At 46.1% G+C, this 20,554-nt stretch overlaps 9 non-coding genes across 9 annotated transcripts; all 9 read left to right on the top strand.

Annotated features, from left to right (window-relative positions):
• The first annotated feature begins 1,947 nt into the window (after positions 1-1,947).
• On the top strand, positions 1,948-2,138 carry LOC130346111 (U2 spliceosomal RNA). Its single transcript, XR_008884479.1, has one exon. It is a non-coding gene; the product is annotated as a U2 spliceosomal RNA (small nuclear RNA).
• A 2,080-nt stretch (positions 2,139-4,218) lies between these two features.
• LOC130346077 (U2 spliceosomal RNA) lies at positions 4,219-4,409 on the top strand. Its single transcript, XR_008884449.1, has one exon. It is a non-coding gene; the product is annotated as a U2 spliceosomal RNA (small nuclear RNA).
• Positions 4,410-6,487: 2,078 nt separating this feature from the next.
• On the top strand, positions 6,488-6,678 carry LOC130346110 (U2 spliceosomal RNA). The gene has a single exon (XR_008884478.1). It is a non-coding gene; the product is annotated as a U2 spliceosomal RNA (small nuclear RNA).
• Positions 6,679-8,772: 2,094 nt separating this feature from the next.
• On the top strand, positions 8,773-8,963 carry LOC130346109 (U2 spliceosomal RNA). Its single transcript, XR_008884477.1, has one exon. It is a non-coding gene; the product is annotated as a U2 spliceosomal RNA (small nuclear RNA).
• A 2,082-nt stretch (positions 8,964-11,045) lies between these two features.
• On the top strand, positions 11,046-11,236 carry LOC130346108 (U2 spliceosomal RNA). Its single transcript, XR_008884476.1, has one exon. It is a non-coding gene; the product is annotated as a U2 spliceosomal RNA (small nuclear RNA).
• Positions 11,237-13,334: 2,098 nt separating this feature from the next.
• Positions 13,335-13,525, top strand: LOC130346105 (U2 spliceosomal RNA). The gene has a single exon (XR_008884474.1). It is a non-coding gene; the product is annotated as a U2 spliceosomal RNA (small nuclear RNA).
• Positions 13,526-15,601: 2,076 nt separating this feature from the next.
• Positions 15,602-15,792, top strand: LOC130346104 (U2 spliceosomal RNA). The gene has a single exon (XR_008884473.1). It is a non-coding gene; the product is annotated as a U2 spliceosomal RNA (small nuclear RNA).
• Positions 15,793-17,885: 2,093 nt separating this feature from the next.
• LOC130346103 (U2 spliceosomal RNA) lies at positions 17,886-18,076 on the top strand. The gene has a single exon (XR_008884472.1). It is a non-coding gene; the product is annotated as a U2 spliceosomal RNA (small nuclear RNA).
• Positions 18,077-20,161: 2,085 nt separating this feature from the next.
• On the top strand, positions 20,162-20,352 carry LOC130346102 (U2 spliceosomal RNA). The gene has a single exon (XR_008884471.1). It is a non-coding gene; the product is annotated as a U2 spliceosomal RNA (small nuclear RNA).
• The last annotated feature ends 202 nt before the right edge of the window (positions 20,353-20,554 follow it).

The raw sequence follows: 20,554 nt of genomic DNA, 5'->3' as shown, positions 1-20,554 counted from the left end.
TGGCCGCTGTTGGAGCGTCCAGGCACAGGACTTCTGCTGCTGCTGACTAAATGGCCTCCTTAATTGGATCATTTGAGTAGCCAGCACACCTGTGCAGGTAGGGCATGACATGATAGGCAGCTGCCTTGATAGCGGGTGGGTGCTGAATGTTCCTAATTGACAAAATAAGATTAATGCTTATGAAGAAATATAAAATCTCATCCCTTCCCCAATATCGCGCCACACCCCTACCCCTTAATTCCCTGGTTGAACTTGATGGACATATGTCTTTTTTCGACCGTACTAACTATGTAACTATGTAACATAACATGGGGGGGGGGGGGGGGGGGTCTCCTGGCTGTTCACACAGGTGTGTCATTGCTGTACATTGACCATGCATTGCTTCTGTGGTATTGCAAAGGCAAAGACAAATGCTTCCAGACATCCATTGCACTAATGGATTGGTCATCAGCTGGCTGTCTATGTCCCGCATCAATATAGACCAAAGTACAGAGGGTTAGGCTATGCTATTGTGCACCTACCTGATGCATCAGAAGGTGCGAGGCCCTTGCTAAATTCTGTGCACAGACTTTGAGATCTATACTTTAGACTGTATCTAAACCTGCTCCAACATGGACTGACATTCTGGCCTACTTTCAGCCGATGCGACTTGTCTGTCGCTGAACAGTCGCTTTTTATGTATTCAGCACCTATGTATAATGTTGTAAAAATGCTCTAGAAGCTAAAGTCGCAGAAATGTCACACATATTTGGCCTGCAACTTTCTGTGCGACAAATTCAGACAGGAAAAATCAGTATAAATCCTTAGAAAATTATCCCCCAGTGTCTCCATCTGCTGGCGGTATTAAATAAGCATTGCTGCACTGATGGCGTATGCATTAGACGAAAAAAAAGAAGAAAAAGAAGAATAATACGCCCAGAAAAGAGGCGAAAAGGAGAAAAACGTAAAAAAACGTGAAAAAAAAGTAAGAGGAAGAGAAGGGAAAAAAAGGTGGAAATGGGTTTAAAAGTGATTTCGGCGGAGAAATATATATATATATATATATATATATATATATATATATATATATATATACGCGCACACACACACATATATATAAACGTATTCTCCGTTGAGATATTGCAGCCGCTGCTGTGTCCAGGCCCAGGAGCCTTAGCACTGTGCTGTGATGTCACTCAATACCACTGACATCACTAGGTGTAAACAACATCTCTCCTTTGCTGTGTATGTGACTATGGAGCTGTTTGGTGATGTCGTCTATTATGGCCTTCATAGAAGCAACAGGAGATTGTTGCATCCATCTAGAACCCTCAGAACTACAGTGCTATGATGTCACTCACTTCCACAGGCCTTGCAGAGTGTAAACAACAACAACCCAGCTTTGTTGTGTATGTAACCATAGGGATTTGTGATGTCACCTAGAACCTTCACAGCAGCGACAGCTTTATGAGGAGCATCAGCACTGCTCTGCCTGAGCAGAACCATCACCGCCATAGGTTGTCAAATAACCCGGATTTAACCCACACAGGTAAGTCCAATGGGGTGCAGGCATGTCCTCTATGCTTACAGCTTCCCGTGGGTGTTGGTTTGATACCGTTTGGGGACAGCCAAGGAGGCATCTGCAGGCAACAAAGGTAGGTGTGTGCTTGTGTGTGTGTTTCCTATGCAGATCCTAAGCCCAGTGTCACATGCAAGTAGGAGGAGTAAGAAGGGTTCCTGGCAAATCCGGGTTATGGATTGCATTTAAAAAGGCCCCGTGGGAGTGCAATGGGCCCCTGTCTTGCTGCTTAGCAATAATGGTATGGGTTTAGGTTCTGCTGTGTGTACTGGTGGTTGACTGCCCCCCAGCCCAGAGTGTGCATGGAAAATTGAATGGCAGCCTCCCTGACAGCAAGCAGTGATAGTGCCCATGAAGGGGACCTTGTTGGGCCCGCCCCTTTCACGGTTATCGCTTCTCGGCCTTTTGGCTAAGATCAAGTGTAGTATCTGTTCTTATCAGTTTAATATCTGATACGTCCCCTATCTGGGGACCATATATTAAATGGATTTTTGAGAACGGGGGCCGATTTCGAAGCTTGCTTCCGTCGCCCTATGCATTGACCCGATATGGCAGTATCTTCGGGTACAGTGCACCACCCCCTTACAGGGTTAAAAAGAAAGATTCCTACTTTCATTGCTACCTGCTTGCTGGCTAGCCAGCTAGCCAGCCCTGTGGGCCTTGCTGCTGCAGCCAAAAAACAAAAGGTGGTGCTGCTGCTGCTGCTTCTGCTGCTTCTGCTTGTGTCTGGCCGCTGTTGGAGCGTCCAGGCACAGGACTTCTGCTGCTGCTGACTAAATGGCCTCCTTAATTGGATCATTTGAGTAGCCAGCACACCTGTGCAGGTAGGGCATGACATGATAGGCAGCTGCCTTGATAGCGGGTGGGTGCTGAATGTTCCTAATTGACAAAATAAGATTAATGCTTATGAAGAAATATAAAATCTCATCCCTTCCCCAATATCGCGCCACACCCCTACCCCTTAATTCCCTGGTTGAACTTGATGGACATATGTCTTTTTTCGACCGTACTAACTATGTAACTATGTAACATAACATGGGGGGGGGGGGGGGGGGGGGTCTCCTGGCTGTTCACACAGGTGTGTCATTGCTGTACATTGACCATGCATTGCTTCTGTGGTATTGCAAAGGCAAAGCCAAATGCTTCCAGCCATCCATTGCACTAATGGATTGGTCATCAGCTGGCTGTCTATGTCCCGCATCAATATAGACCAAAGTACAGAGGGTTAGGCTATGCTATTGTGCACCTACCTGATGCATCAGAAGGTGCGAGGCCCTTGCTAAATTCTGTGCACAGACTTTGAGATCTATACTTTAGACTGTATCTAAACCTGCTCCAACATGGACTGACATTCTGGCCTACTTTCAGCCGATGCGACTTGTCTGTCGCTGAACAGTCGCTTTTTATGTATTCAGCACCTATGTATAATGTTGTAAAAATTCTCTAGAAGCTAAAGTCGCAGAAATGTCACACATATTTGGCCTGCAACTTTCTGTGCGACAAATTCAGACAGGAAAAATCAGTATAAATCCTTAGAAAATTATCCCCCAGTGTCTCCATCTGCTGGCGGTATTGAATAAGCATTGCTGCACTGATGGGGTATGCATTAGACGAAAAAAAAGAAGAAAAAGAAGAATAATACGCCCAGAAAAGAGGCGAAAAGGAGAAAAACGTAAAAAAACTTGAAAAAAAAGTAAGAGGAAGAGAAGGGAAAAAAAGGTGGAAATGGGTTTAAAAGTGATTTCGGCGGAGAAATATATATATATATATATATATATATATATATACGCGCACACACACACATATATATAAACGTATTCTCCGTTGAGATATTGCAGCCGCTGCTGTGTCCAGGCCCAGGAGCCTTAGCACTGTGCTGTGATGTCACTCAATACCACTGACATCACTAGGTGTAAACAACATCTCTCCTTTGCTGTGTATGTGACTATGGAGCTGTTTGGTGATGTCGTCTATTATGGCCTTCATAGAAGCAACAGGAGATTGTTGCATCCATCTAGAACCCTCAGAACTACAGTGCTATGATGTCACTCACTTCCACAGGCCTTGCAGAGTGTAAACAACAACAACCCAGCTTTGTTGTGTATGTAACCATAGGGATTTGTGATGTCACCTAGAACCTTCACAGCAGCGACAGCTTTATGAGGAGCATCAGCACTGCTCTGCCTGAGCAGAACCATCACCGCCATAGGTTGTCAAATAACCCGGATTTAACCCACACAGGTAAGTCCAATGGGGTGCAGGCATGTCCTCTATGCTTACAGCTTCCCGTGGGTGTTGGTTTGATACCGTTTGGGGACAGCCAAGGAGGCATCTGCAGGCAACAAAGGTAGGTGTGTGCTTGTGTGTGTGTTTCCTATGCAGATCCTAAGCCCAGTGTCACATGCAAGTAGGAGGAGTAAGAAGGGTTCCTGGCAAATCCGGGTTATGGATTGCATTTAAAAAGGCCCCGTGGGAGTGCAATGGGCCCCTGTCTTGCTGCTTAGCAATAATGGTATGGGTTTAGGTTCTGCTGTGTGTACTGGTGGTTGACTGCCCCCCAGCCCAGAGTGTGCATGGAAAATTGTCTGGCAGCCTCCCTGACAGCAAGCAGTGATAGTGCCCATGAAGGGGACCTTGTTGGGCCCGCCCCTTTCACGGTTATCGCTTCTTGGCCTTTTGGCTAAGATCAAGTGTAGTATCTGTTCTTATCAGTTTAATATCTGATACGTCCCCTATCTGGGGACCATATATTAAATGGATTTTTGAGAACGGGGGCCGATTTCGAAGCTTGCTTCCGTCGCCCTATGCATTGACCCGATATGGCAGTATCTTCGGGTACAGTGCACCACCCCCTTACAGGGTTAAAAAGAAAGATTCCTACTTTCATTGCTACCTGCTTGCTGGCTAGCCAGCTAGCCAGCCCTGTGGGCCTTGCTGCTGCAGCCAAAAAACAAAAGGTGGTGCTGCTGCTGCTGCTTCTGCTGCTTCTGCTTGTGTCTGGCCGCTGTTGGAGCGTCCAGGCACAGGACTTCTGCTGCTGCTGACTAAATGGCCTCCTTAATTGGATCATTTGAGTAGCCAGCACACCTGTGCAGGTAGGGCATGACATGATAGGCAGCTGCCTTGATAGCGGGTGGGTGCTGAATGTTCCTAATTGACAAAATAAGATTAATGCTTATGAAGAAATATAAAATCTCATCCCTTCCCCAATATCGCGCCACACCCCTACCCCTTAATTCCCTGGTTGAACTTGATGGACATATGTCTTTTTTCGACCGTACTAACTATGTAACTATGTAACATAACATGGGGGGGGGGGGGGGGGTCTCCTGGCTGTTCACACAGGTGTGTCATTGCTGTACATTGACCATGCATTGCTTCTGTGGTATTGCAAAGGCAAAGACAAATGCTTCCAGCCATCCATTGCACTAATGGATTGGTCATCAGCTGGCTGTCTATGTCCCGCATCAATATAGACCAAAGTACAGAGGGTTAGGCTATGCTATTGTGCACCTACCTGATGCATCAGAAGGTGCGAGGCCCTTGCTAAATTCTGTGCACAGACTTTGAGATCTATACTTTAGACTGTATCTAAACCTGCTCCAACATGGACTGACATTCTGGCCTACTTTCAGCCGATGCGACTTGTCTGTCGCTGAACAGTCGCTTTTTATGTATTCAGCACCTATGTATAATGTTGTAAAAATGCTCTAGAAGCTAAAGTCGCAGAAATGTCACACATATTTGGCCTGCAACTTTCTGTGCGACAAATTCAGACAGGAAAAATCAGTATAAATCCTTAGAAAATTATCCCCCAGTGTCTCCATCTGCTGGCGGTATTGAATAAGCATTGCTGCACTGATGGGGTATGCATTAGACGAAAAAAAAGAAGAAAAAGAAGAATAATACGCCCAGAAAAGAGGCGAAAAGGAGAAAAACGTAAAAAAACGTGAAAAAAAAGTAAGAGGAAGAGAAGGGAATAAAAGGTGGAAATGGGTTTAAAAGTGATTTCGGCGGAGAAATATATATATATATATATATATATATATATATATACGCGCACACACACACATATATATAAACGTATTCTCCGTTGAGATATTGCAGCCGCTGCTGTGTCCAGGCCCAGGAGCCTTAGCACTGTGCTGTGATGTCACTCAATACCACTGACATCACTAGGTGTAAACAACATCTCTCCTTTGCTGTGTATGTGACTATGGAGCTGTTTGGTGATGTCGTCTATTATGGCCTTCATAGAAGCAACAGGAGATTGTTGCATCCATCTAGAACCCTCAGAACTACAGTGCTATGATGTCACTCACTTCCACAGGCCTTGCAGAGTGTAAACAACAACAACCCAGCTTTGTTGTGTATGTAACCATAGGGATTTGTGATGTCACCTAGAACCTTCACAGCAGCGACAGCTTTATGAGGAGCATCAGCACTGCTCTGCCTGAGCAGAACCATCACCGCCATAGGTTGTCAAATAACCCGGATTTAACCCACACAGGTAAGTCCAATGGGGTACAGGCATGTCCTCTATGCTTACAGCTTCCCGTGGGTGTTGGTTTGATACCGTTTGGGGACAGCCAAGGAGGCATCTGCAGGCAACAAAGGTAGGTGTGTGCTTGTGTGTGTGTTTCCTATGCAGATCCTAAGCCCAGTGTCACATGCAAGTAGGAGGAGTAAGAAGGGTTCCTGGCAAATCCGGGTTATGGATTGCATTTAAAAAGGCCCCGTGGGAGTGCAATGGGCCCCTGTCTTGCTGCTTAGCAATAATGGTATGGGTTTAGGTTCTGCTGTGTGTACTGGTGGTTGACTGCCCCCCAGCCCAGAGTGTGCATGGAAAATTGTCTGGCAGCCTCCCTGACAGCAAGCAGTGATAGTGCCCATGAAGGGGACCTTGTTGGGCCCGCCCCTTTCACGGTTATCGCTTCTCGGCCTTTTGGCTAAGATCAAGTGTAGTATCTGTTCTTATCAGTTTAATATCTGATACGTCCCCTATCTGGGGACCATATATTAAATGGATTTTTGAGAACGGGGGCCGATTTCGAAGCTTGCTTCCGTCGCCCTATGCATTGACCCGATATGGCAGTATCTTCGGGTACAGTGCACCACCCCCTTACAGGGTTAAAAAGAAAGATTCCTACTTTCATTGCTACCTGCTTGCTGGCTAGCCAGCTAGCCAGCCCTGTGGGCCTTGCTGCTGCAGCCAAAAAACAAAAGGTGGTGCTGCTGCTGCTGCTTCTGCTGCTTCTGCTTGTGTCTGGCCGCTGTTGGAGCGTCCAGGCACAGGACTTCTGCTGCTGCTGACTAAATGGCCTCCTTAATTGGATCATTTGAGTAGCCAGCACACCTGTGCAGGTAGGGCATGACATGATAGGCAGCTGCCTTGATAGCGGGTGGGTGCTGAATGTTCCTAATTGACAAAATAAGATTAATGCTTATGAAGAAATATAAAATCTCATCCCTTCCCCAATATCGCGCCACACCCCTACCCCTTAATTCCCTGGTTGAACTTGATGGACATATGTCTTTTTTCGACCGTACTAACTATGTAACTATGTAACATAACATGGGGGGGGGGGGGGGTCTCCTGGCTGTTCACACAGGTGTGTCATTGCTGTACATTGACCATGCATTGCTTCTGTGGTATTGCAAAGGCAAAGACAAATGCTTCCAGCCATCCATTGCACTAATGGATTGGTCATCAGCTGGCTGTCTATGTCCCGCATCAATATAGACCAAAGTACAGAGGGTTAGGCTATGCTATTGTGCACCTACCTGATGCATCAGAAGGTGCGAGGCCCTTGCTAAATTCTGTGCACAGACTTTGAGATCTATACTTTAGACTGTATCTAAACCTGCTCCAACATGGACTGACATTCTGGCCTACTTTCAGCCGATGCGACTTGTCTGTCGCTGAACAGTCGCTTTTTATGTATTCAGCACCTATGTATAATGTTGTAAAAATGCTCTAGAAGCTAAAGTCGCAGAAATGTCACACATATTTGGCCTGCAACTTTCTGTGCGACAAATTCAGACAGGAAAAATCAGTATAAATCCTTAGAAAATTATCCCCCAGTGTCTCCATCTGCTGGCGGTATTGAATAAGCATTGCTGCACTGATGGGGTATGCATTAGACGAAAAAAAAGAAGAAAAAGAAGAATAATACGCCCAGAAAAGAGGCGAAAAGGAGAAAAACGTAAAAAAACGTGAAAAAAAAGTAAGAGGAAGAGAAGGGAAAAAAAGGTGGAAATGGGTTTAAAAGTGATTTCGGCGGAGAAATATATATATATATATATATATATATATATATATATATATATATATATATATACGCGCACACACACACATATATATAAACGTATTCTCCGTTGAGATATTGCAGCCGCTGCTGTGTCCAGGCCCAGGAGCCTTAGCACTGTGCTGTGATGTCACTCAATACCACTGACATCACTAGGTGTAAACAACATCTCTCCTTTGCTGTGTATGTGACTATGGAGCTGTTTGGTGATGTCGTCTATTATGGCCTTCATAGAAGCAACAGGAGATTGTTGCATCCATCTAGAACCCTCAGAACTACAGTGCTATGATGTCACTCACTTCCACAGGCCTTGCAGAGTGTAAACAACAACAACCCAGCTTTGTTGTGTATGTAACCATAGGGATTTGTGATGTCACCTAGAACCTTCACAGCAGCGACAGCTTTATCAGGAGCATCAGCACTGCTCTGCCTGAGCAGAACCATCACCGCCATAGGTTGTCAAATAACCCGGATTTAACCCACACAGGTAAGTCCAATGGGGTGCAGGCATGTCCTCTATGCTTACAGCTTCCCGTGGGTGTTGGTTTGATACCGTTTGGGGACAGCCAAGGAGGCATCTGCAGGCAACAAAGGTAGGTGTGTGCTTGTGTGTGTGTTTCCTATGCAGATCCTAAGCCCAGTGTCACATGCAAGTAGGAGGAGTAAGAAGGGTTCCTGGCAAATCCGGGTTATGGATTGCATTTAAAAAGGCCCCGTGGGAGTGCAATGGGCCCCTGTCTTGCTGCTTAGCAATAATGGTATGGGTTTAGGTTCTGCTGTGTGTACTGGTGGTTGACTGCCCCCCAGCCCAGAGTGTGCATGGAAAATTGTCTGGCAGCCTCCCTGACAGCAAGCAGTGATAGTGCCCATGAAGGGGACCTTGTTGGGCCCGCCCCTTTCACGGTTATCGCTTCTCGGCCTTTTGGCTAAGATCAAGTGTAGTATCTGTTCTTATCAGTTTAATATCTGATACGTCCCCTATCTGGGGACCATATATTAAATGGATTTTTGAGAACGGGGGCCGATTTCGAAGCTTGCTTCCGTCGCCCTATGCATTGACCCGATATGGCAGTATCTTCGGGTACAGTGCACCACCCCCTTACAGGGTTAAAAAGAAAGATTCCTACTTTCATTGCTACCTGCTTGCTGGCTAGCCAGCTAGCCAGCCCTGTGGGCCTTGCTGCTGCAGCCAAAAAACAAAAGGTGGTGCTGCTGCTGCTGCTTCTGCTGCTTCTGCTTGTGTCTGGCCGCTGTTGGAGCGTCCAGGCACAGGACTTCTGCTGCTGCTGACTAAATGGCCTCCTTAATTGGATCATTTGAGTAGCCAGCACACCTGTGCAGGTAGGGCATGACATGATAGGCAGCTGCCTTGATAGCGGGTGGGTGCTGAATGTTCCTAATTGACAAAATAAGATTAATGCTTATGAAGAAATATAAAATCTCATCCCTTCCCCAATATCGCGCCACACCCCTACCCCTTAATTCCCTGGTTGAACTTGATGGACATATGTCTTTTTTCGACCGTACTAACTATGTAACTATGTAACATAACATGGGGGGGGGGGGGTCTCCTGGCTGTTCACACAGGTGTGTCATTGCTGTACATTGACCATGCATTGCTTCTGTGGTATTGCAAAGGCAAAGACAAATGCTTCCAGCCATCCATTGCACTAATGGATTGGTCATCAGCTGGCTGTCTATGTCCCGCATCAATATAGACCAAAGTACAGAGGGTTAGGCTATGCTATTGTGCACCTACCTGATGCATCAGAAGGTGCGAGGCCCTTGCTAAATTCTGTGCACAGACTTTGAGATCTATACTTTAGACTGTATCTAAACCTGCTCCAACATGGACTGACATTCTGGCCTACTTTCAGCCGATGCGACTTGTCTGTCGCTGAACAGTCGCTTTTTATGTATTCAGCACCTATGTATAATGTTGTAAAAATGCTCTAGAAGCTAAAGTCGCAGAAATGTCACACATATTTGGCCTGCAACTTTCTGTGCGACAAATTCAGACAGGAAAAATCAGTATAAATCCTTAGAAAATTATCCCCCAGTGTCTCCATCTGCTGGCGGTATTGAATAAGCATTGCTGCACTGATGGGGTATGCATTAGACGGAAAAAAAGAAGAAAAAGAAGAATAATACGCCCAGAAAAGAGGCGAAAAGGAGAAAAACGTAAAAAAACGTGAAAAAAAAGTAAGAGGAAGAGAAGGGAAAAAAAGGTGGAAATGGGTTTAAAAGTGATTTCGGCGGAGAAATATATATATATATATATATATATATATATATATATATATATACGCGCACACACACACATATATATAAACGTATTCTCCGTTGAGATATTGCAGCCGCTGCTGTGTCCAGGCCCAGGAGCCTTAGCACTGTGCTGTGATGTCACTCAATACCACTGACATCACTAGGTGTAAACAACATCTCTCCTTTGCTGTGTATGTGACTATGGAGCTGTTTGGTGATGTCGTCTATTATGGCCTTCATAGAAGCAACAGGAGATTGTTGCATCCATCTAGAACCCTCAGAACTACAGTGCTATGATGTCACTCACTTCCACAGGCCTTGCAGAGTGTAAACAACAACAACCCAGCTTTGTTGTGTATGTAACCATAGGGATTTGTGATGTCACCTAGAACCTTCACAGCAGCGACAGCTTTATGAGGAGCATCAGCACTGCTCTGCCTGAGCAGAACCATCACCGCCATAGGTTGTCAAATAACCCGGATTTAACCCACACAGGTAAGTCCAATGGGGTGCAGGCATGTCCTCTATGCTTACAGCTTCCCGTGGGTGTTGGTTTGATACCGTTTGGGGACAGCCAAGGAGGCATCTGCAGGCAACAAAGGTAGGTGTGTGCTTGTGTGTGTGTTTCCTATGCAGATCCTAAGCCCAGTGTCACATGCAAGTAGGAGGAGTAAGAAGGGTTCCTGGCAAATCCGGGTTATGGATTGCATTTAAAAAGGCCCCGTGGGAGTGCAATGGGCCCCTGTCTTGCTGCTTAGCAATAATGGTATGGGTTTAGGTTCTGCTGTGTGTACTGGTGGTTGACTGCCCCCCAGCCCAGAGTGTGCATGGAAAATTGTCTGGCAGCCTCCCTGACAGCAAGCAGTGATAGTGCCCATGAAGGGGACCTTGTTGGGCCCGCCCCTTTCACGGTTATCGCTTCTCGGCCTTTTGGCTAAGATCAAGTGTAGTATCTGTTCTTATCAGTTTAATATCTGATACGTCCCCTATCTGGGGACCATATATTAAATGGATTTTTGAGAACGGGGGCCGATTTCGAAGCTTGCTTCCGTCGCCCTATGCATTGACCCGATATGGCAGTATCTTCGGGTACAGTGCACCACCCCCTTACAGGGTTAAAAAGAAAGATTCCTACTTTCATTGCTACCTGCTTGCTGGCTAGCCAGCTAGCCAGCCCTGTGGGCCTTGCTGCTGCAGCCAAAAAACAAAAGGTGGTGCTGCTGCTGCTGCTTCTGCTTCTGCTGCTTCTGCTTGTGTCTGGCCGCTGTTGGAGCGTCCAGGCACAGGACTTCTGCTGCTGCTGACTAAATGGCCTCCTTAATTGGATCATTTGAGTAGCCAGCACACCTGTGCAGGTAGGGCATGACATGATAGGCAGCTGCCTTGATAGCGGGTGGGTGCTGAATGTTCCTAATTGACAAAATAAGATTAATGCTTATGAAGAAATATAAAATCTCATCCCTTCCCCAATATCGCGCCACACCCCTACCCCTTAATTCCCTGGTTGAACTTGATGGACATATGTCTTTTTTCGACCGTACTAACTATGTAACTATGTAACATAACATGGGGGGGGGGGGGGGGGGGGGTCTCCTGGCTGTTCACACAGGTGTGTCATTGCTGTACATTGACCATGCATTGCTTCTGTGGTATTGCAAAGGCAAAGACAAATGCTTCCAGCCATCCATTGCACTAATGGATTGGTCATCAGCTGGCTGTCTATGTCCCGCATCAATATAGACCAAAGTACAGAGGGTTAGGCTATGCTATTGTGCACCTACCTGATGCATCAGAAGGTGCGAGGCCCTTGCTAAATTCTGTGCACAGACTTTGAGATCTATACTTTAGACTGTATCTAAACCTGCTCCAACATGGACTGACATTCTGGCCTACTTTCAGCCGATGCGACTTGTCTGTCGCTGAACAGTCGCTTTTTATGTATTCAGCACCTATGTATAATGTTGTAAAAATGCTCTAGAAGCTAAAGTCGCAGAAATGTCACACATATTTGGCCTGCAACTTTCTGTGCGACAAATTCAGACAGGAAAAATCAGTATAAATCCTTAGAAAATTATCCCCCAGTGTCTCCATCTGCTGGCGGTATTGAATAAGCATTGCTGCACTGATGGGGTATGCATTAGACGAAAAAAAAGAAGAAAAAGAAGAATAATACGCCCAGAAAAGAGGCGAAAAGGAGAAAAACGTAAAAAAACGTGAAAAAAAAGTAAGAGGAAGAGAAGGGAAAAAAAGGTGGAAATGGGTTTAAAAGTGATTTCGGCGGAGAAATATATATATATATATATATATATATATATATATATATATATATACGCGCACACACACACATATATATAAACGTATTCTCCGTTGAGATATTGCAGCCGCTGCTGTGTCCAGGCCCAGGAGCCTTAGCACTGTGCTGTGATGTCACTCAATACCACTGACATCACTAGGTGTAAACAACATCTCTCCTTTGCTGTGTATGTGACTATGGAGCTGTTTGGTGATGTCGTCTATTATGGCCTTCATAGAAGCAACAGGAGATTGTTGCATCCATCTAGAACCCTCAGAACTACAGTGCTATGATGTCACTCACTTCCACAGGCCTTGCAGAGTGTAAACAACAACAACCCAGCTTTGTTGTGTATGTAACCATAGGGATTTGTGATGTCACCTAGAACCTTCACAGCAGCGACAGCTTTATGAGGAGCATCAGCACTGCTCTGCCTGAGCAGAACCATCACCGCCATAGGTTGTCAAATAACCCGGATTTAACCCACACAGGTAAGTCCAATGGGGTGCAGGCATGTCCTCTATGCTTACAGCTTCCCGTGGGTGTTGGTTTGATACCGTTTGGGGACAGCCAAGGAGGCATCTGCAGGCAACAAAGGTAGGTGTGTGCTTGTGTGTGTGTTTCCTATGCAGATCCTAAGCCCAGTGTCACATGCAAGTAGGAGGAGTAAGAAGGGTTCCTGGCAAATCCGGGTTATGGATTGCATTTAAAAAGGCCCCGTGGGAGTGCAATGGGCCCCTGTCTTGCTGCTTAGCAATAATGGTATGGGTTTAGGTTCTGCTGTGTGTACTGGTGGTTGACTGCCCCCCAGCCCAGAGTGTGCATGGAAAATTGTCTGGCAGCCTCCCTGACAGCAAGCAGTGATAGTGCCCATGAAGGGGACCTTGTTGGGCCCGCCCCTTTCACGGTTATCGCTTCTCGGCCTTTTGGCTAAGATCAAGTGTAGTATCTGTTCTTATCAGTTTAATATCTGATACGTCCCCTATCTGGGGACCATATATTAAATGGATTTTTGAGAACGGGGGCCGATTTCGAAGCTTGCTTCCGTCGCCCTATGCATTGACCCGATATGGCAGTATCTTCGGGTACAGTGCACCACCCCCTTACAGGGTTAAAAAGAAAGATTCCTACTTTCATTGCTACCTGCTTGCTGGCTAGCCAGCTAGCCAGCCCTGTGGGCCTTGCTGCTGCAGCCAAAAAACAAAAGGTGGTGCTGCTGCTGCTGCTTCTGCTGCTTCTGCTTGTGTCTGGCCGCTGTTGGAGCGTCCAGGCACAGGACTTCTGCTGCTGCTGACTAAATGGCCTCCTTAATTGGATCATTTGAGTAGCCAGCACACCTGTGCAGGTAGGGCATGACATGATAGGCAGCTGCCTTGATAGCGGGTGGGTGCTGAATGTTCCTAATTGACAAAATAAGATTAATGCTTATGAAGAAATATAAAATCTCATCCCTTCCCCAATATCGCGCCACACCCCTACCCCTTAATTCCCTGGTTGAACTTGATGGACATATGTCTTTTTTCGACCGTACTAACTATGTAACTATGTAACATAACATGGGGGGGGGGGGTCTCCTGGCTGTTCACACAGGTGTGTCATTGCTGTACATTGACCATGCATTGCTTCTGTGGTATTGCAAAGGCAAAGACAAATGCTTCCAGCCATCCATTGCACTAATGGATTGGTCATCAGCTGGCTGTCTATGTCCCGCATCAATATAGACCAAAGTACAGAGGGTTAGGCTATGCTATTGTGCACCTACCTGATGCATCAGAAGGTGCGAGGCCCTTGCTAAATTCTGTGCACAGACTTTGAGATCTATACTTTAGACTGTATCTAAACCTGCTCCAACATGGACTGACATTCTGGCCTACTTTCAGCCGATGCGACTTGTCTGTCGCTGAACAGTCGCTTTTTATGTATTCAGCACCTATGTATAATGTTGTAAAAATGCTCTAGAAGCTAAAGTCGCAGAAATGTCACACATATTTGGCCTGCAACTTTCTGTGCGACAAATTCAGACAGGAAAAATCAGTATAAATCCTTAGAAAATTATCCCCCAGTGTCTCCATCTGCTGGCGGTATTGAATAAGCATTGCTGCACTGATGGGGTATGCATTAGACGGAAAAAAAGAAGAAAAAGAAGAATAATACGCCCAGAAAAGAGGCGAAAAGGAGAAAAACGTAAAAAAACGTGAAAAAAAAGTAAGAGGAAGAGAAGGGAAAAAAAGGTGGAAATGGGTTTAAAAGTGATTTCGGCGGAGAATATATATATATATATATATATATATATATATATATATACGCGCACACACACACATATATATAAACGTATTCTCCGTTGAGATATTGCAGCCGCTGCTGTGTCCAGGCCCAGGAGCCTTAGCACTGTGCTGTGATGTCACTCAATACCACTGACATCACTAGGTGTAAACAACATCTCTCCTTTGCTGTGTATGTGACTATGGAGCTGTTTGGTGATGTCGTCTATTATGGCCTTCATAGAAGCAACAGGAGATTGTTGCATCCATCTAGAACCCTCAGAACTACAGTGCTATGATGTCACTCACTTCCACAGGCCTTGCAGAGTGTAAACAACAACAACCCAGCTTTGTTGTGTATGTAACCATAGGGATTTGTGATGTCACCTAGAACCTTCACAGCAGCGACAGCTTTATGAGGAGCATCAGCACTGCTCTGCCTGAGCAGAACCATCACCGCCATAGGTTGTCAAATAACCCGGATTTAACCCACACAGGTAAGTCCAATGGGGTGCAGGCATGTCCTCTATGCTTACAGCTTCCCGTGGGTGTTGGTTTGATACCGTTTGGGGACAGCCAAGGAGGCATCTGCAGGCAACAAAGGTAGGTGTGTGCTTGTGTGTGTGTTTCCTATGCAGATCCTAAGCCCAGTGTCACATGCAAGTAGGAGGAGTAAGAAGGGTTCCTGGCAAATCCGGGTTATGGATTGCATTTAAAAAGGCCCCGTGGGAGTGCAATGGGCCCCTGTCTTGCTGCTTAGCAATAATGGTATGGGTTTAGGTTCTGCTGTGTGTACTGGTGGTTGACTGCCCCCCAGCCCAGAGTGTGCATGGAAAATTGTCTGGCAGCCTCCCTGACAGCAAGCAGTGATAGTGCCCATGAAGGGGACCTTGTTGGGCCCGCCCCTTTCACGGTTATCGCTTCTCGGCCTTTTGGCTAAGATCAAGTGTAGTATCTGTTCTTATCAGTTTAATATCTGATACGTCCCCTATCTGGGGACCATATATTAAATGGATTTTTGAGAACGGGGGCCGATTTCGAAGCTTGCTTCCGTCGCCCTATGCATTGACCCGATATGGCAGTATCTTCGGGTACAGTGCACCACCCCCTTACAGGGTTAAAAAGAAAGATTCCTACTTTCATTGCTACCTGCTTGCTGGCTAGCCAGCTAGCCAGCCCTGTGGGCCTTGCTGCTGCAGCCAAAAAACAAAAGGTGGTGCTGCTGCTGCTGCTTCTGCTTCTGCTGCTTCTGCTTGTGTCTGGCCGCTGTTGGAGCGTCCAGGCACAGGACTTCTGCTGCTGCTGACTAAATGGCCTCCTTAATTGGATCATTTGAGTAGCCAGCACACCTGTGCAGGTAGGGCATGACATGATAGGCAGCTGCCTTGATAGCGGGTGGGTGCTGAATGTTCCTAATTGACAAAATAAGATTAATGCTTATGAAGAAATATAAAATCTCAGCCCTTCCCCAATATCGCGCCACACCCCTACCCCTTAATTCCCTGGTTGAACTTGATGGACATATGTCTTTTTTCGACCGTACTAACTATGTAACTATGTAACATAACATGGGGGGGGGGGGGGGGTCTCCTGGCTGTTCACACAGGTGTGTCATTGCTGTACATTGACCATGCATTGCTTCTGTGGTATTGCAAAGGCAAAGACAAATGCTTCCAGCCATCCATTGCACTAATGGATTGGTCATCAGCTGGCTGTCTATGTCCCGCATCAATATAGACCAAAGTACAGAGGGTTAGGCTATGCTATTGTGCACCTACCTGATGCATCAGAAGGTGCGAGGCCCTTGCTAAATTCTGTGCACAGACTTTGAGATCTATACTTTAGACTGTATCTAAACCTGCTCCAACATGGACTGACATTCTGGCCTACTTTCAGCCGATGCGACTTGTCTGTCGCTGAACAGTCGCTTTTTATGTATTCAGCACCTATGTATAATGTTGTAAAAATGCTCTAGAAGCTAAAGTCGCAGAAATGTCACACATATTTGGCCTGCAACTTTCTGTGCGACAAATTCAGACAGGAAAAATCAGTATAAATCCTTAGAAAATTATCCCCCAGTGTCTCCATCTGCTGGCGGTATTGAATAAGCATTGCTGCACTGATGGGGTATGCATTAGACGAAAAAAAAGAAGAAAAAGAAGAATAATACGCCCAGAAAAGAGGCGAAAAGGAGAAAAACGTAAAAAAACGTGAAAAAAAAGTAAGAGGAAGAGAAGGGAAAAAAAGGTGGAAATGGGTTTAAAAGTGATTTCGGCGGAGAAATATATATATATATATATATATATATATATATATATATATATATACGCGCACACACACACATATATATAAACGTATTCTCCGTTGAGATATTGCAGCCGCTGCTGTGTCCAGGCCCAGGAGCCTTAGCACTGTGCTGTGATGTCACTCAATACCACTGACATCACTAGGTGTAAACAACATCTCTCCTTTGCTGTGTATGTGACTATGGAGCTGTTTGGTGATGTCGTCTATTATGGCCTTCATAGAAGCAACAGGAGATTGTTGCATCCATCTAGAACCCTCAGAACTACAGTGCTATGATGTCACTCACTTCCACAGGCCTTGCAGAGTGTAAACAACAACAACCCAGCTTTGTTGTGTATGTAACCATAGGGATTTGTGATGTCACCTAGAACCTTCACAGCAGCGACAGCTTTATGAGGAGCATCAGCACTGCTCTGCCTGAGCAGAACCATCACCGCCATAGGTTGTCAAATAACCCGGATTTAACCCACACAGGTAAGTCCAATGGGGTGCAGGCATGTCCTCTATGCTTACAGCTTCCCGTGGGTGTTGGTTTGATACCGTTTGGGGACAGCCAAGGAGGCATCTGCAGGCAACAAAGGTAGGTGTGTGCTTGTGTGTGTGTTTCCTATGCAGATCCTAAGCCCAGTGTCACATGCAAGTAGGAGGAGTAAGAAGGGTTCCTGGCAAATCCGGGTTATGGATTGCATTTAAAAAGGCCCCGTGGGAGTGCAATGGGCCCCTGTCTTGCTGCTTAGCAATAATGGTATGGGTTTAGGTTCTGCTGTGTGTACTGGTGGTTGACTGCCCCCCAGCCCAGAGTGTGCATGGAAAATTGTCTGGCAGCCTCCCTGACAGCAAGCAGTGATAGTGCCCATGAAGGGGACCTTGTTGGGCCCGCCCCTTTCACGGTTATCGCTTCTCGGCCTTTTGGCTAAGATCAAGTGTAGTATCTGTTCTTATCAGTTTAATATCTGATACGTCCCCTATCTGGGGACCATATATTAAATGGATTTTTGAGAACGGGGGCCGATTTCGAAGCTTGCTTCCGTCGCCCTATGCATTGACCCGATATGGCAGTATCTTCGGGTACAGTGCACCACCCCCTTACAGGGTTAAAAAGAAAGATTCCTACTTTCATTGCTACCTGCTTGCTGGCTAGCCAGCTAGCCAGCCCTGTGGGCCTTGCTGCTGCAGCCAAAAAACAAAAGGTGGTGCTGCTGCTGCTGCTTCTGCTGCTTCTGCTTGTGTCTGGCCGCTGTTGGAGCGTCCAGGCACAGGACTTCTGCTGCTGCTGACTAAATGGCCTCCTTAATTGGATCATTTGAGTAGCCAGCACACCTGTGCAGGTAGGGCATGACATGATAGGCAGCTGCCTTGATAGCGGGTGGGTGCTGAATGTTCCTAATTGACAAAATAAGATTAATGCTTATGAAGAAATATAAAATCTCATCCCTTCCCCAATATCGCGCCACACCCCTACCCCTTAATTCCCTGGTTGAACTTGATGGACATATGTCTTTTTTCGACCGTACTAACTATGTAACTATGTAACATAACATGGGGGGGGGGGGGGTCTCCTGGCTGTTCACACAGGTGTGTCATTGCTGTACATTGACCATGCATTGCTTCTGTGGTATTGCAAAGGCAAAGACAAATGCTTCCAGCCATCCATTGCACTAATGGATTGGTCATCAGCTGGCTGTCTATGTCCCGCATCAATATAGACCAAAGTACAGAGGGTTAGGCTATGCTATTGTGCACCTACCTGATGCATCAGAAGGTGCGAGGCCCTTGCTAAATTCTGTGCACAGACTTTGAGATCTATACTTTAGACTGTATCTAAACCTGCTCCAACATGGACTGACATTCTGGCCTACTTTCAGCCGATGCGACTTGTCTGTCGCTGAACAGTCGCTTTTTATGTATTCAGCACCTATGTATAATGTTGTAAAAATGCTCTAGAAGCTAAAGTCGCAGAAATGTCACACATATTTGGCCTGCAACTTTCTGTGCGACAAATTCAGACAGGAAAAATCAGTATAAATCCTTAGAAAATTATCCCCCAGTGTCTCCATCTGCTGGCGGTATTGAATAAGCATTGCTGCACTGATGGGGTATGCATTAGACGAAAAAAAAGAAGAAAAAGAAGAATAATACGCCCAGAAAAGAGGCGAAAAGGAGAAAAACGTAAAAAAACGTGAAAAAAAAGTAAGAGGAAGAGAAGGGAAAAAAAGGTGGAAATGGGTTTAAAAGTGATTTCGGCGGAGAAATATATATATATATATATATATATATATATATATATATATATATACGCGCACACACACACATATATATAAACGTATTCTCCGTTGAGATATTGCAGCCGCTGCTGTGTCCAGGCCCAGGAGCCTTAGCACTGTGCTGTGATGTCACTCAATACCACTGACATCACTAGGTGTAAACAACATCTCTCCTTTGCTGTGTATGTGACTATGGAGCTGTTTGGTGATGTCGTCTATTATGGCCTTCATAGAAGCAACAGGAGATTGTTGCATCCATCTAGAACCCTCAGAACTACAGTGCTATGATGTCACTCACTTCCACAGGCCTTGCAGAGTGTAAACAACAACAACCCAGCTTTGTTGTGTATGTAACCATAGGGATTTGTGATGTCACCTAGAACCTTCACAGCAGCGACAGCTTTATGAGGAGCATCAGCACTGCTCTGCCTGAGCAGAACCATCACCGCCATAGGTTGTCAAATAACCCGGATTTAACCCACACAGGTAAGTCCAATGGGGTGCAGGCATGTCCTCTATGCTTACAGCTTCCCGTGGGTGTTGGTTTGATACCGTTTGGGGACAGCCAAGGAGGCATCTGCAGGCAACAAAGGTAGGTGTGTGCTTGTGTGTGTGTTTCCTATGCAGATCCTAAGCCCAGTGTCACATGCAAGTAGGAGGAGTAAGAAGGGTTCCTGGCAAATCCGGGTTATGGATTGCATTTAAAAAGGCCCCGTGGGAGTGCAATGGGCCCCTGTCTTGCTGCTTAGCAATAATGGTATGGGTTTAGGTTCTGCTGTGTGTACTGGTGGTTGACTACCCCCCAGCCCAGAGTGTGCATGGAAAATTGTCTGGCAGCCTCCCTGACAGCAAGCAGTGATAGTGCCCATGAAGGGGACCTTGTTGGGCCCGCCCCTTTCACGGTTATCGCTTCTCGGCCTTTTGGCTAAGATCAAGTGTAGTATCTGTTCTTATCAGTTTAATATCTGATACGTCCCCTATCTGGGGACCATATATTAAATGGATTTTTGAGAACGGGGGCCGATTTCGAAGCTTGCTTCCGTCGCCCTATGCATTGACCCGATATGGCAGTATCTTCGGGTACAGTGCACCACCCCCTTACAGGGTTAAAAAGAAAGATTCCTACTTTCATTGCTACCTGCTTGCTGGCTAGCCAGCTAGCCAGCCCTGTGGGCCTTGCTGCTGCAGCCAAAAAACAAAAGGTGGTGCTGCTGCTGCTGCTTCTGCTGCTTCTGCTTGTGTCTGGCCGCTGTTGGAGCGTCCAGGCACAGGACTTCTGCTGCTGCTGACTAAATGGC

Source organism: Hyla sarda, unplaced genomic scaffold, assembly GCF_029499605.1.
Source record: "Hyla sarda isolate aHylSar1 unplaced genomic scaffold, aHylSar1.hap1 scaffold_772, whole genome shotgun sequence".
In the NCBI taxonomy this organism is placed as follows: Eukaryota; Metazoa; Chordata; class Amphibia; order Anura; family Hylidae; genus Hyla; species Hyla sarda.
The sequence above is the reverse complement of the archived record's forward strand: the minus strand, read 5'-3'. Positions and strand labels throughout refer to the sequence as shown.